Genomic DNA, 12,622 nt, shown 5'->3' on the forward strand with positions numbered 1-12,622 from the left:
AAGTCTCGTCCAGTCCAGAGGGGGTAAGGAAGGCAGCTGTCCTCCCTGAACAACATTTGTGAATTTAAATTGGCTTTGCCTGTCACACTGAAACATACAGTGAAATGGGTCGTTTGTTTCGGTCACCAACACATTCTGAGGCTGTGCTCCCGGCGAGAGTCACCACTCTTCTGGCCCCAACACAGCACGTCCACAACTTACTGACCCCAACCTATACATCGTTGGAATGAGGGAGGAAACCGGAGCATCCGGAGGAAACACACACGGTCACAGGAAGAATCTACAAACTCCTTACAGACAGCAGCGGGAATTGACCCCGGGCACAGGCTCTGAAATAGTGTTACGTTAACTACTGGGCTACTGTGACACCCGAATTGGGTGGATTTTTACAACAATCCTGTAAAAATGTCACTGTCACCAATGCTAGTGTTTACTTAAGGCAAGATTTAGTTGATATTACATCCTTAGTCAATAGTGATAAGGTTTGAATCCTTGTGAGATGGGTAAGAGTTAACAGGAATCTGAGGGACAGTGTTTTCACCTGGAGGGCAGTCAGCATGAACCATAGGAAGTATTTCCCAGGTCAGCAATGGCTAATACGAGGGGGCATAATTTTAAGAAGAATGGAGGAAGGTCTGGGGGGTTGTCAGAGGTAGATTTTTACACAGAGATTGGTGGGTGCGTGGAACGCTCTGCAAGGGTGGTGGGGGAGGCAGATACATTCGGGGCATTTAAGATACTCAGACAAGCATGAGGATGAAAGAAAAGTGGAGAGCTATGTGGAAGGAAGGGTTCTGTTTATGGTAGAGCAGGCTAAAATGTCAGCACTCCATCATTAGCTGAAGCGCCTGTACTGTGTTGTATTTATGGAGAGAAATAAATAATCGATATTTTGAAAAATAAAGAAAACAATAAAATTTCTGTTGCAGTATTTTGTGTGTGAGTTGTTCTGAATTTCCAGTGTCTCCAGAATCTCTTGTGTCACTGATTGCCCAAGACCTTTTGGAGAAGAGATACAGAACCCCAAGGATCCACACTCAATGATTCAGAAACAGCTTCTTCCCCTCCTCCATCAGATCTTTGAACGGTCCTATATGGACACAATGTCCGTGACCCCATGAACGATTCAGATTCCGATTCTTTTTATCACACCTACATCAAAACGTACAGAGATGTGTGTCCTTTGTTTAAAGACCAACACAGCCGAGGATTTGCTGAGGCAGCTCGAAAGTATCACCACACATTCCGCCATAGGGTGCCCAGAACGGTCAGAACAACAACACAACAAAAACAAGACCACAACAGCAAAACAACCTCTTTCCCACCCTCTCTCTCTCTCACACACTTCCAAACACAGGACAGGGCACCTCTAGGCCTTCAGTCCTTGGCTCTGTCAGGCTGCCTCTAGGCCTTCAGTCCTTGGTGTTGGACAGGCTTCCTCTGGGCCAAACACAGGACAGGCCGCCTCTAGGCCTTCAGTCCTTGACTGCAACCCCACATCCTGGCTCAGACTCGCAGACAACTGACCTCTGACCCCGGACAATCTAACCCATCGGACCTCTATATTTTCTTCTTTATTCCTTTTTATTACACTGTATTTACTTTTGTAGTTTATAGTGTTTCTATGTCATCACATTTAACCCTTTTCTCGCTGTTGCCATCAGGCAGAAGGTACAAGTGTCACGACTGGCCACTCCACCATATTCAAAACAGCTCCTAGCCCTCAACCATCAGTTTCTTTCACAAAAGGGGATAAATACACTCATTCTGCTTCTGGTGTTCCCACAGCCAATTGTCTCACTTTACAAACTCTTTATGTTGTTATTTCATGATCATTATTTATTGCTAGTTATTTATATTTGCATTGGCATGGTTTGTTGTCCGTTGATCCTGTTTACATACTGTTCTATAGATTTGCTCAGTGTGCCCACAGAAGAAGAATCTCGGGGTTGTGTGTGGAGACGTGTCTGTACTCTGATCATAAAGTTTACTTTCACTTTGAACTTTGCTGCTGCAAAACCACACATGCAAGCGGTGATGATGAATCTGTGACCCTGAGGATTGGATTCAGTCCTGGGGAGGAGGGCCAGGCTTCAGGGAAAATGTGCAGGATGTAGAGAGAGTGCAGAAATGTTTGACTGGAATTAGTCCGGGGATGAGAGATGGTCGTTCCATGCATAGTCTGGAGACCCTGGGGTTATTCCACATGGAGCAGAAGAGGATCTGATAGGTAAGACCATGAGGGATCGTGGGAAGGGTTTGGAGAGGATGCGGAAGAGGTTTACCAGGGAACTGCCTGGATTACACAACACGATAATAGGAGGCTGGGTTGTTTTCCCAGGAGCGACGGAGTCTGAGGGGAGATCTGATAGAGATTATGAGAGGAACAGATAGAGTAGACAGACAGTATCTGTTGTCTAGGGTTGAAATCTCTAATACCAGAGGGCATGCAGTTAAGACGAGGGGGGTATTTTCAAAGGAGATGTGAGGGGCAAGTTTTTTCTTACACAGAGAGTGCTGGGTGCCTGGGGTGGTGTGGGTACATATGGAGCTTTTAAGATATGTTCAGATAGGCTAATTTCATTTCAAGATGGCTGGGGTCCTGTCAGTGGTCTACAGTTGAAGTTCAGACTATGGTTCTCCACGGGCAGTGGGTTCTCATCGTGTGGTCCCGCGTTTCAGTATCTCCAGGTGTGGCCTGGAAGACGCGCGCCATTGGACGCGGCCCTGTGGACCACGCGGTTCCTCGCTGATGTCACCGACTGCAGCGTTGCAGGAGACTGAAACAGTGGGACGGTGGGCAGTGTGCACTGCTGTCAGAATGAAGAAAAATTACTTGTAAAGAGTTGTTGAAGGTGAGTCTAGGGTGTGGGATCGGTTCAGAGTTGTGGTGAGTGAGTTGTCCAAGCCGGTTCAAGAGCCTGATGGTTGTAGGGTAACAGCTGTCCACGAACTTGGCAGTGTGGGACCTAAGGGTTCTGAACGTTCTGTTCGATGGGAGCGGAGAGAAGAGAGCATGGTGTGGATGGTTGGAGTCCTTGATGACGGTTGCTGCTTTCTTGTGGCAGGGCTCCGTGTAAATGGTCTCATTGCTGAAGATTAGAACATTTGCAGATGATACCAAGATTGGGCGTGTAGTGGACAGCAAGGAGGACTAACAGAGCTTGCAGTGGGATCTGGTCCAGCTGGAAATCGGACTGGAAAATGGCAGATGGAATTCAGTGTGGACAACTGCAAAATGTTGCACTTTGGTAGGGCCTACCTGAGTGAGGAGTGCAGCAGAACCAAGAGATCTGGGAATACAGGTCAAGTATTTTCAGTTTATTTTGAGTTATTTGAGCATCTGATTCAAATAAACAAACAAGCAAGCAACAACAAATGGATCTGACAGACGAGAGTCTGCAGACGCTTGAAATCCCGAGCAAGACAAAATGCTGGAGGAACTCAGCGGGAACGGCTGCATTTATGGAAGGAATAAACAGACGATGTTTCCCTTCATCGGGACTGGGAATGAGGGGGTTAAAGTCGGAATAAGGCGGAGGAGGGTAAGGAGTACAAATGACATGTGATAGATATACCAGGTGAGTCTGGGGTGGGAAGAGGTGAAGGGCTGAAGAGAATCTGACTTTCTTTTTCCCGGCACCCCTTGCAGTACCGGTTCCCAGCAGCAGGTGGGGATGTTCACCGTCAAACTGATCCTTGGACAGCTCACTATCCCCATCTCCTGGCTGAAAGCGGTACCGCCATGAACTGAACGTCCAAACGTTTATCAGCTGGATTGGCGGAATCCTGAGTTCAGAGCATGAACACGATGTCTGAGTGTGGGTTTCTTTCTGCCCCTCCTTCACTCACTGTTCCATTGCCCCTTTCGGCCCATCCATCACTCAGCCTCGCTCACATGATCATTTGTCACCCAAGCAAGGATTGTGTCACCCACCCGGTTGAGAAGGTTAAACGGTGGGGGGAGGGAGGGAGAAACACAGGGTGAGAGGTCAAACCGGGAAGGGGGAGGGGTGAAGTGAAGAGCTGGGAAGTTGATTGGTGAAAGAGATACAGGGCTGGAGAAGGGGAAATCCAATAGGAGAGGACAGAGGGCCGTGGGAAAAAGGAAAGGGGGAGGAGCACCAGAGGGAGGCGATGGGCAGGCAAGGAGATAAATTGAGAGAGGGAGAAGGGGACAGGGAATGGTGAAGGAGGGGGTGAGAAATCGATGTTCATGCCATCAGGTCAGACGATTCCCAAGTAGAATATAAGGTGTTGCTCCTCCAAACTGAGCGTGGCCTCATCGCGACAGTAGAGGAGGCCATGGATTGACGTGTCGGAATGGGAATGGGAAGTGGAATTAAAATGGGTGGCCACTAGGTGATCCTGCTTTCTCTGGCAAATGGAGCATAGGTGCTTGGCGAAGCAGTCTGCCGATCTATGTCAGGTCTCACTGATGTACAGGAGGCCACACCGGGAGCACCGGACACAGTATACGACCCCGACAGACTCACAGGTGAAGTGTCGCCTCACCTGTTTGGGGTCCAGCATGGTAGTGAGGGAGGATGTGTACCACATGTTCTGTTTGCCAGGAGGGTGATCAGTGAGGAGGGGTGAATAGACAAGAGAGTCGTGTAGGGGGAGAAACCTGCAGAGAGCAGAAAGTGAGGGGGAGGGAAAGATGTGCTTGGTGGTGGGATTGTGTTGGAGATAGTGGAAGTTACGGAGAATTATATGCTGGACACAGAGGCTGGTGGGGTGGCAGGTGAGGACAAGGGGAACCCTATCCCTGGTGGGGTGGCAGGTGAGGACCAGAGGAACCCTATCCCTGGTGGGGTGGCAGGTGAGGAGAAGAGGAACCCTATCCCTGGTGGGGTGGCAGGTGAGGACCAGAGGAACCCTATCCCTGGTGGGGTGGCAGGTGAGGACAAGGGGAACCCTATCCCTGGTGGGGTGGTAGGTGAGGACAAGGGGAACCCTATCCCTGGTGGGGTGGCAGGTGAGGACAAGGGGAACCCTATCCCTGGTGGGGTGGCAGGTGAGGACAAGGGGAACCCTATCCCTGGTGGGGTGGCAGGTGAGGACAAGAGGAACCCTATCCCTGGTGGGGTGGCAGGTGAGGACCAGAGGAACCCTATCCCTGGTGGGGTGGTAGGTGAGGACAAGGGGAACCCTATCCCTGGTGGGGTGGCAGGTGAGGACCAGAGGAACCATATCCCTGGTGGGGTGGTAGGTGAGGACAAGGGGAACCCTATCCCTGGTGGGGTGGCAGGTGAGGACAAGGGGAACCCTATCCCTGGTGGGGTGGCAGGTGAGGACAAGAGGAACCCTATCCCTGGTGGGGTGGCAGGTGAGGAGAAGAGGAACCCTATCCCTGGTGGGGTGGCAGGTGAGGACCAGAGGGACCCTATCCCTGGTGGGGTGGCAGGTGAGGACCAGAGGAACCCTATCCCTGGTGGGGTGGCAGGTGAGGACCAGGGGAACCCTATCCCTGGTGGGGTGGCAGGTGAGGACCAGGGGAACCCTATCCCTGGTGGGGTGGCAGGTGAGGACCAGGGGAACCCTATCCCTGGTGGGGTGGTAGGTGAGGACAAGGGGAACCCTATCCCTGGTGGGGTGGCAGGTGGGGACCAGAGGAACCCTATCCCTGGTGGGGTGGCAGGTGAGGACCAGGGGAACCCTATCCCTGGTGGGGTGGCAGGTGAGGACCAGAGGAACCCTATCCCTGGTGGGGTGGTAGGTGAGGACAAGGGGAACCCTATCCCTGGTGGGGTGGCAGGTGAGGACCAGAGGAACCATATCCCTGGTGGGGTGGTAGGTGAGGACAAGGGGAACCCTATCCCTGGTGGGGTGGCAGGTGAGGACAAGGGGAACCCTATCCCTGGTGGGGTGGCAGGTGAGGACAAGAGGACCCCTATCCCTGGTGGGGTGGCAGGTGAGGACCAGGGGAACCCTATCCCTGGTGGGGTGGTAGGTGAGGACAAGGGGAACCCTATCCCTGGTGGGGTGGCAGGTGAGGACCAGAGGAACCATATCCCTGGTGGGGTGGCAGGTGAGGACCAGAGGAACCCTATCCCTGGTGGGGTGGCAGGTGAGGAGAAGAGGAACCCTATCCCTGGTGGGGTGGCAGGTGAGGACAAGAGGAACCCTATCCCTGGTGGGGTGGCAGGTGAGGAGAAGAGGAACCCTATCCCTGGTGGGGTGGCAGGTGAGGAGAAGAGGAACCCTATCCCTGGTGGGGTGGCAGGTGAGGACAAGAGGAACCCTATCCCTGGTGGGGTGGCAGGTGAGGAGAAGAGGAACCCTATCCCTGGTGGGGTGGCAGGTGAGGACAAGAGGAACCCTATCCCTGGTGGGGTGGCAGGTGAGGAGAAGAGGAACCCTATCCCTGGTGGGGTGGCAGGTGAGGAGAAGAGGAACCCTATCCCTGGTGGGGTGGCAGGTGAGGACCAGAGGAACCCTATCCCTGGTGGGGTGGCAGGTGAGGAGAAGAGGAACCCTATCCCTGGTGGGGTGGCAGGTGAGGACCAGGGGAACCCTATCCCTGGTGGGGTGGCAGGTGAGGACCAGGGGAACCCTATCCCTGGTGGGGTGGTAGGTGAGGACAAGGGGAACCCTATCCCTGGTGGGGTGGCAGGTGAGGACCAGAGGAACCCTATCCCTGGTGGGGTGGCAGGTGAGGACCAGGGGAACCCTATCCCTGGTGGGGTGGCAGGTGATGACAAGAGGAACCCTATCCCTGGTGGGGTGGCAGGTGAGTGCAAGGGGAACCCTATCCCTGGTGGGGTGGCAGGTGAGGACAAGGGGAACCCTATCCCTGGTGGGGTGACAGGTGAGGACAAGGGGAACCCTATCCCTGGTGGGGTGGCAGGTGAGGACCAGAGGAACCCTATCCCTGGTGGGGTGGCAGGTGAGGACCAGAGGAACCCTATCCCTGGTGGGGTGGCAGGTGAGGACAAGGGGAACCCTATCCCTGGTGGGGTGGCAGGTGAGGACAAGGGGAACCCTATCCCTGGTGGGGTGGCAGGTGAGGACAAGGGGAATCCTATCCCTGGTGGGGTGGCAGGTGAGGACAAGGGGAACCCTATCCCTGGTGGGGTGGCGGGTGAGGACAAGGGGAACCCTATCCCTGGTGGGCTGGCGGGAGAATGGGCTGCGAGCAGACATCGTGAACTGGAAGAGATGTGGTTGAGGGTAGCATTGATGGTGGAGGAAGGGAAGCTCCTTTCTTTGAAGAAAGAGGACATCTCCATCTTTCTGGAATGAAATGTCTCTTCCTGAGAGTAGATGTGGCAGAGACGGAGGAATTGAGAGAAAGGGATGTTGTTTTTACAAGTAACAGGGTGGGAAGAGGAATAGTCCAGGTAGCTGTGAGAGTCTGTGGGTTTATAATAGGCATCAGTAAATAAGCTGTCTCCAGAGAAAGAGACAGTGAGATCGAGAATGGGGAGGGACGTGTCGGAAATGGACCAGGTAAATTTGAGGGCGGGGTGAATGTTGGAGGCAATGTTGATGAAATCGAAGAGCTCAGAATCAGTGCAGGAAACAACACCAATTCAGTCGTCGATGTAGTGTAGGCAAAGTGGGGGACGGACACTAGGGTTGGCTTGTAACATAAACTGTTTCACAAAGCTGACAAAAAGGTACCCGTGACAAAGCTGGGACCCTTGTGAGTGCCCATAGCTACACCTTTGGTTTGAAAGAAGTGGGAGGAGCCAAAGGAGAAATGAGTGAGAGTGAGGACCAGTTCTGCCAGACAGAGGAGAGTGGTGGTGGAGGGGAACTGGTTGGGTCTGCTGTTCAGTAGGAAATGGAGAGCTTTGCGGCCTTCCTGGTTGGGGTTGGAGGTATATAGGCACAGGACATCCAGAGTGAAAATCAGATGATCGGGGCCAGGGATCGTGAAATCATTGAAAAGATCCAGAGAGTGTGAAGTGCCACTGTTGTAGGGAGGAAGGGACTGGACCAGGAGGGATAAAACAGAGTCGAGATATGTCGATATGAGTTCAGGGGCAGGAACAAGCTGAAACAATGGGTCTGCCTGGAGAGGCAGGTTTGTGGATCTTGGGTAGAAAGGGGAGGTACGGGAACTATGAGGTTGGAGGCAGTGGATGGGAGATCCCCAGAGCTTATAAAGTCGGTGATGGTGAGGGAGACAGTGGCCTGGTTCTCCTCTGTGAGGTCCTGTTCGAGGGGTAAGTAAGTAGGAGGTGTCTGAGAATTGTCGCTGGGCCTCAGCGGTGGAGGTCAGTACGCCAGACTACTACAGCACCCCACTGATCCGCGGGTTTGAGGTGAGGTGAGGAATAGTGCTGAGGGAGTGGAGAGCAGGGCGTTTGGAAGTAGTGAGGTTAGAATTGGAGGGAGGAGTGGGGAAGTGGAGACGGTTGATGTCTCGTCGGCAGTTTGCAATGAAAAGATCCAGAGCGGGGTGACCAGGGAGTGGAGGAGGGTTGAGGACGGCAGAAAGGGTCATCGGTCCCCGTCCTCCCTCGCCCTTCAGTCTGTCGGATTGCACGGGAGAGAGGTGAGAGCACCAGAGATCCATCAGCAGCTCCGGTCTCCCAGCAGCAGGAGGCGGGTTTCGGAGGCAGCTGCGGACAACAGGCCCCGATCCCCGGCGAGGAAAGGCCGGTCACCCTCAGGCAGCTGCGGACAACAGGCCCCGATCCCGGGTGAGGAAAGGCCGGTCACCCTCAGGCAGCTGCGGACAACAGGCCCCGATCCCCGGTGAGGAAAGGCCGGTCACCCTCAGGCAGCTGCGGACAACAGGCCCCGATCCCGGGTGAGGAAAGGCCGGTCACCCTCAGGCAGCTGCGAACAACAGGCCCCGATCCCCGGCGGGGAAAGGCCGGTCACCCTCAGACAGCTGCAGACAACAGGCCCCGATCCCCGGCGGGGAAAGGCCGGTCACCCTCAGGCGGCTGCGGACAACAGGCCCCGATCCCGGGTGAGGAAAGGCCGGTCACCCTCAGGCAGCTGCGGACAACAGGCCCCGATCCCCGGCGGGGAAAGGCCGGTCACCCTCAGACAGCTGCAGACAACAGGCCCCGATCCCCGGCGGGGAAAGGCCGGGCACCCTCAGGCAGCTGCGGACAACAGGCCCCGATCCCCGGCGAGGAAAGGCCGGTCACCCTCAGGCAGCTGCGGACAACAGGCCCCGATCCCGAGCGAGGAAAGGCCGGTCACCCTCAGACAGCTGCAGACAACAGGCCCCGATCCCCGGCGGGGAAAGGCCGGTCACCCTCAGGCGGCTGCGGACAACAGGCCCCGATCCCCGGCGGGGAAAGGCCGGTCACCCTCAGGCGGCTGCGGACAACAGGCCCCGATCCCCGGCGGGGAAAGGCCGGTCACCCTCAGGCGGCTGCGGACAACAGGCCCCGATCCCCGGCGGGGAAAGGCCGGTCACCCTCAGGCGGCTGCGGACAACAGGCCCCGATCCCCGGCGGGGAAAGGCCGGTCACCCTCAGGCGGCTGCGGACAACAGGCCCCGATCCCCGGCGGGGAAAGGCCGGTCACCCTCAGGCGGCTGCGGACAACAGGCCCCGATCCCCGGCGGGGAAAGGCCGGTCACCCTCAGGCGGCTGCGGACAACAGGCCCCGATCCCCGGCGGGGAAAGGCCGGTCACCCTCAGGCGGCTGCGGACAACAGGCCCCGATCGCCGGCGGGGAAAGGCCGGTCACCCTCAGGCGGCTGCGGACAACAGGCCCCGATCGCCGGCGGGGAAAGGCCGGTCACCCTCAGACAGCTGCGGACAACAGGCCCCGATCGCCGGCGGGGAAAGGCCGGTCACCCTCAGACAGCTGCGGACAACAGGCCTCGATCGCCGGCGGGGAAAGGCCGGTCACCCTCAGGCAGCTGCGGACAACAGGCCCCGATCGCCGGCGGGGAAAGGCCGGTCACCCTCAGGCAGCTGCAGACAACAGGCCCCGATCCCCGGCGCGGAAAGGCCGGGCACCCTCAGGACAGAAAGCCATGGAAGATTTCAGCCTGATGGAAGCGCCGAGTTTGTTCTCAGATTCACAGGAAGCTCCTGCCAGTAACTTTGTTTATCGCCTGTGCATGTGAACTTTGCGTTAATGAACTTGGGCACAATTCCTCCAGACTAACACCACTGACCACAAGTCACCAGGAAGGACTCGATGTACACGGTGAACACACACAAAATGCTGGAGGAACTCAACGGGCCAGGCAGCCTCTATGGAAAAAAGTACAATTAACACTTCGGACCGAAACGCTTCGGCAGGTCCGGTGGGAAAAAGGCTGAGGAGATTTAAAAGGTGGGGAGGGGAGAGAGAAACACTCAGTGAGAGGTGAAACCTGAAGGGGGAGAGGTGAAGTAAAGAGCTGGGAAGTTGGTGAAAGAGGTATAAGGCTGGAGAAGGGGGAGTCTGACAGAAGAGGACAGAAAGCCATGGAAGGAAAAAAGAGGGGAGGAGCACCTTGGGGAGGCGATGGGCGGCAAGGAGATAAGGTGGGAGAGGGAAAAGGGGGATGGGGAATGGTGAAGGAGAGGGATTGGGGGCATTACCAGAAGTTCGAGGGATCCACGGAGACCTTGCTTTTTGGCTTGACCACAGAGGGTAAAGAGTGGTTGTAGATGGTTCCTATCTGTATGGAAGATGGTGACCAGTGGCTTTCCGCAGGGATCTGTTCTGGGATCCCTCCTCTTTGTGGTTTTAATTATTGACCTGGATGAGGAAGCAGAAGGATGAGTTGGTAAATTTGCTGAGGACACAAAGGTTGGGGTGTTGGGGATAGTCTGAAGGGCTGTCAGAGGTTACAGCAGACATCGATAGGATGCAGACCTGGGCTGAGAAGTGGCAGATGGACTTCAACTGAGGTAAGTGTGAGGTGGTTCATTTTGGTAGGTCAAATTTGAAGACAGAATGTAATATTAATGGTAAGAATATTGGCAGTGTGGAGGATCAGCAAGACCTTGTCCGGGGGACACTCATATCTGCTGCGCAGGTTGACAGTATGGTTAAGAAGGCGTATGTTGTGTTGGCCTTCATCAACTGTGGGATTGAGTTCAAGAGACGTGAGGTAATGTTACAGGTATATAAGACCTTGGTCAGACCCCACTTGGAGTACTGTGTTCAGTTCTGGTCACCTCACTACAGGAAGATTGTGGATACTATAGAGAGAGTGCAGAGGAGATTTACAAAGATGTTGCCTGGATTGGAGGGCGTACCTTATGAGACAAGTTGAATAAACTTGGCCTTGAAGTGACGGAGGATGAGAGGAGACGTGATAGAGATGTATAAGATGATGTGAGGCATTGATCGTGTGGATGGCCAGAGGCTTTTTCCCAGGGCTGAAATGGCTAACATGAGGGGGCATAGTTTTAAGGTGCTTGGAAGGAGGTACAAGGGGATGTCAGAGGTGAATTTTTCACACAAGGAGTGGTGGGTGCATTGAATGCCAAGTGAAGGTGGTAAAGCCGGGTACAATAAAGGCTTTTTAGAGACTCTTGGATATGTACATGGAGCTTAGGGAAATAGAGGGCTGTGTGGTTGGGAAATTCTCGGCAGCTTCTGGAGCAGGATTCATGGCTGGCTCATCATTGTGGGCGGAAGGGCCTATAATGTGCTGTGGATTTTCTGTGTTCTATGCTGGAGGAACCGGTCAGACAGCATCTATGGAAATGGGATTTCGGGCCGAGATCCTTCTTCACAACTGGAAAGGAAGTGGGAAGTCCCCAGAATAGAAAGGTGGGGGACGGGAGGGAGGATAGCTGGAAAGGGATAGGTGAAGCCAGGTAGGTTGGAAAGGTAAAGGGTTGGAGAAGAAGGAATCTGATACGAGAGCAGAATGGCCCATAGGGGAAATGGAAGGATGAGGGGACGCACGGGGAGATGATAGTCAGGAAGGTGAAGGTAAGGGGCCAGAGTGGGGGATAGAAGAAGAAGGGAGAGGGATGGAATTTTTTTTCGGGAAGGAGAAATCAATATTCATGCCATCTGTTTGGAGGCTACCCAAACATACTACACGGTGTTTTTCCTTCGGCCTGAGGGTAGCTCCATCGTGGCACAAGAGAAGGCCGTGGACTGTCAGGTCGGAATGGGAATGAGAATTGGAAGTAAAATGTTCCATCTTTGGCAGATGGAGCAGAAGTGCTTGATGAAGCAGAACCCCAGTTTACAACAGGTCTCACCAATGTAGAGGAGGCTGCATTGGGAGCGGCAGACCAAATAAATGACCCAGCAGATGACGTGTTGCTTCACCTGAGGACATTTTGGGTCCTCGAATGGAGGTGAGGGAGGAGGTGAATAGGTACTTTGGCCACTTGCAGGGTTAAGAATCAGGAGTGAGACTAGTGGGGAGAGTGAATGGACAAGGGAGTCATGGAGGGAGTGATCCCTGCGGAAAGTAGAGAAGGGAGGAGGTAAAGATGTGTTTGGTGATCGGATACCATGACTATGTGGCTAGGCACAGCTCAATTACCATCTATATACCTGCTGATGATACAACTATTGTTGGCAGAATCTCAGGTGGTGACGAGAGGGCGTACAGGAGTGAGATATACCAACTAGTGGAGTGGTGTCGCAGCAACAACCTGGCACTCAACGTCAGTAAGACGAAAGAGCTGATTGTGGACTTCAGGAAGGGTAAGATGAAGGAACACGTAGAGTGAGC

The sequence above is a fragment of the Hemitrygon akajei genome, chromosome 2, assembly GCF_048418815.1.
Source record: "Hemitrygon akajei chromosome 2, sHemAka1.3, whole genome shotgun sequence".
Classification (NCBI taxonomy): domain Eukaryota; kingdom Metazoa; phylum Chordata; class Chondrichthyes; order Myliobatiformes; family Dasyatidae; genus Hemitrygon; species Hemitrygon akajei.